This window comes from Polyodon spathula, chromosome 18 (assembly GCF_017654505.1).
Source record: "Polyodon spathula isolate WHYD16114869_AA chromosome 18, ASM1765450v1, whole genome shotgun sequence".
Taxonomy (NCBI): Eukaryota; Metazoa; Chordata; class Actinopteri; order Acipenseriformes; family Polyodontidae; genus Polyodon; species Polyodon spathula.
In genome coordinates this window covers 35,065,863-35,070,125 of record NC_054551.1, presented here as the reverse complement: position 1 = coordinate 35,070,125, position 4,263 = coordinate 35,065,863, and positions in this window count along the sequence as shown.

The window sequence follows — 4,263 nt, the reverse complement described above, 5'->3', positions numbered from 1 at the left end:
CTAGCGCTTGACAGGCTAATAATACTGATGTCAGCATATTATCCATACTTACTGTACCTCTCGACTGCACAGCTTGTAATGAATCTCCTAGCGCTTGACAGGGTAATAATACTGATGTCAGCATATCACCCATACTTACTGTACCTCTCGACTGCACAGCTTGTAATGAATCTCCTAGCGCTTGACAGGCTAATAATACTGATGTCAGCATATTACCATACTTACTGTACCTCTCGACTGCACAGCTTGTAATGAATCTCCTAGCGCTTGACTACTGACTGCACTTACTGTACCTCTCGACTGCAAGCTTGTAATGAATCTCCTAGCGCTTGACAGGGTAATAATACTGATGTCAGCATATCACCCATACTTACTGTACCTCTCGACTGCACAGCTTGTAATGAATCTCCTAGCGCTTGACAGGCTAATAATACAGATGTCAGCATATTATCCATACTTACCGTACCTCTCGACTGCACAGCTTGTAATGAATCTCCTAGCGCTTGACAGGGTAATAATACTGATGTCAGCATATCACCCATACTTACTGTACCTCTCGACTGCACAGCTTGTAATGAATCTCCTAGCGCTTGACAGGGTAATAATACTGATGTCAGCATATCACCCATACTTACTGTACCTCTCGACTGCACAGCTTGTAATGAATCTCCTAGCGCTTGACAGGGTAATAATACTGATGTCAGCATAATCATACTTACTGTACCTCTCGACTGCACAGCTTGTAATGAATCTCCTAGCGCTTGACAGGGTAATAATACTGATGTCAGCATATCACCCATACTTACTGTACCTCTCGACTGCACAGCTTGTAATGAATCTCCTAGCGCTTGACAGGGTAATAATACTGATGTCAGCATATCACTCATACTTACTGTACCTCTCGACTGCACAGCTTGTAATGAATCTCCTAGCGCTTGACAGATAATACTGATGTCAGCATATCATCCATACTTACTGTACCTCTCGACTGCACAGCTTGTAATGAATCTCCTAGCGCTTGACAGGGTAATAATACTGATGTCAGCATATCACTCATACTTACTGTACCTCTCGACTGCACAGCTTGTAATGAATCTCCTAGCGCTTGACAGGCTGATAATACTGATGTCAGCATATCATCCATACTTACTGTACCTCTCGACTGCACAGCTTGTAATGAATCTCCTAGCGCTTGACAGGGTAATAATACTGATGTCAGCATATCACCCATACTTACTGTACCTCTCGACTGCACAGCTTGTAATGAATCTCCTAGCGCTTGACAGGTCAGCATATTATCCATAATAATACTGATGTCAGCATATCAGCATATCACCCATACTTACTGTACCTCTCGACTGCACAGCTTGTAATGAATCTCCTAGCGCTTGACAGGGTAATAATACTGATGTCAGCATATCACCCATACTTACTGTACCTCTCGACTGCACAGCTTGTAATGAATCTCCTAGCGCTTGACAGGGTAATAATACTGATGTCAGCATATCATCCATACTTACTGTACCTCTCGACTGCACAGCTTGTAATGAATCTCCTAGCGCTTGACAGGCTAATAATACTGATGTCAGCATATCATCCATACTTACTGTACCTCTCGACTGCACAGCTTGTAATGAATCTCCTAGCGCTTGACAGGGTAATAATACTGATGTCAGCATATCACCCATACTTACTGTACCTCTCGATAGCTTGTAATGAATCTCCTAGCGCTTGACAGGGTAATAATACTGATGTCAGCATATCACTCATACTTACTGTACCTCTCGACTGCACAGCTTGTAATGAATCTCCTAGCGCTTGACAGGGTAATAATACTGATGTCAGCATATCACCCATACTTACTGTACCTCTCGACTGCACAGCTTGTAATGAATCTCCTAGCGCTTGACAGGGTAATAATACTGATGTCAGCATATCATCCATACTTACTGTACCTCTCGACTGCACAGCTTGTAATGAATCTCCTAGCGCTTGACAGGGTAATAATACTGACGTCAGCATATCACTCATACTTACTGTACCTCTCGACTGCACAGCTTGTAATGAATCTCCTAGCGCTTGACAGGGTAATAATACTGATGTCAGCATATCACTCATACTTACTGTACCTCTTAGCTTGTAATGAATCTCCTAGCGCTTGACAGGGTGATAATACTGATGTCAGCATATCACTCATACTTACTGTACCTCTCGACTGCACAGCTTGTAATGAATCTCCTAGCGCTTGACAGGGTAATAATACTGATGTCAGCATATCACTCATACTTACTGTACCTCTCGACTGCACAGCTTGTAATGAATCTCCTAGCGCTTGACAGGGTAATAATACTGATGTCAGCATATCACCCATACTTACTGTACCTCTCGACTGCACAGCTTGTAATGAATCTCCTAGCGCTTGACAGGGTAATAATACTGATGTCAGCATATCACTCATACTTACTGTACCTCTCGACTGCACAGCTTGTAATGAATCTCCTAGCGCTTGACAGGCTGATAATACTGATGTCAGCATATCATCCATACTTACTGTACCTCTCGACTGCACAGCTTGTAATGAATCTCCTAGCGCTTGACAGGGTAATAATACTGATGTCAGCATATCACCCATACTTACTGTACCTCTCGACTGCACAGCTTGTAATGAATCTCCTAGCGCTTGACAGGGTAATAATACTGATGTCAGCATATCATCCATACTTACTGTACCTCTCGACTGCACAGCTTGTAATGAATCTCCTAGCGCTTGACAGGGTGATAATACTGATGTCAGCATATCACTCATACTTACTGTACCTCTCGACTGCACAGCTTGTAACGAATCTCCTAGCGCTTGACAGGGTAATAATACTGATGTCAGCATATCACTCATACTTACTGTACCTCTCGACTGCATAGCTTGTAATGAATCTCCTAGCGCTTGACAGGGTAATAATACTGATGTCAGCATATCACTCATACTTACTGTACCTCTCGACTGCACAGCTTGTAATGAATCTCCTAGCGCTTGACAGGGTAATAATACTGATGTCAGCATATCACTCATACTTACTGTACCTCTCGACTGCACAGCTTGTAATGAATCTCCTAGCGCTTGACAGGGTAATAATACTGATGTCAGCATATCACTCATACTTACTGTACCTCTCGACTGCACAGCTTGTAATGAATCTCCTAGCGCTTGACAGGGTAATAATACTGATGTCAGCATATCACTCCATACTTACTGTACCTCTCGACTGCACAGCTTGTAATGAATCTCCTAGCGCTTGACAGGCTAATAATACTGATGTCAGCATATCACCCATACTTACTGTACCTCTCGACTGCACAGCTTGTAATGAATCTCCTAGCGCTTGACAGGGTAATAATACTGATGTCAGCATATCATCCATACTTACTGTACCTCTCGACTGCACAGCTTGTAATGAATCTCCTAGCGCTTGACAGGGTAATAATACTGATGTCAGCATATCACCCATACTTACTGTACCTCTCGACTGCACAGCTTGTAATGAATCTCCTAGCGCTTGACAGGGTAATAATACTGATGTCAGCATATCACTCATACTTACTGTACCTCTCGACTGCACAGCTTGTAATGAATCTCCTAGCGCTTGACAGGGTAATAATACTGATGTCAGCATATCACCCATACTTACTGTACCTCTCGACTGCACAGCTTGCTCTTTAGTTGAATGGTTAGACGTTCGTCTTTGATCCCTATGGCTTGGGGTTCACCTTGCCTTTCCATTCAACTCAATGGGCTAAGATGCCAATTCATTCCATTAGATTGAAGGACGTTTCTAATTAAATGATTCCATTAGGGATTCCTGTCACAATTATAAATCCTGAGCACTAGGTGCACTGTAAGTTAAAACCTAATTAAAGGTACTGAGTTTTTGCCACCAATGGTGCTGTCTGCTATGCAAATAATCCTATTACAAGTAATACAAACTATAAGGGAGAACCAACCCCCTCATTCTACTCCTTGTTTCCAGTCCTAAGCTGCTGTACATGGCTGCACAGGGACTCTAGTGGTTATGGTGTTATTAAAATCAAAGCACAAAACTATTGATTTGTTATCCACCCAGGGCAGCTCTTACATTGTGCTTTATTTACAGTAGTTTATTCAAGTATTAAAGTCACTAAAGAGAGTTCCACTAAAACATTTTAATATATATTTGGCCCAGAAATGTTTTTTTTTGTAATCATTATATTTTCTTTATTAGTGTGTGATTC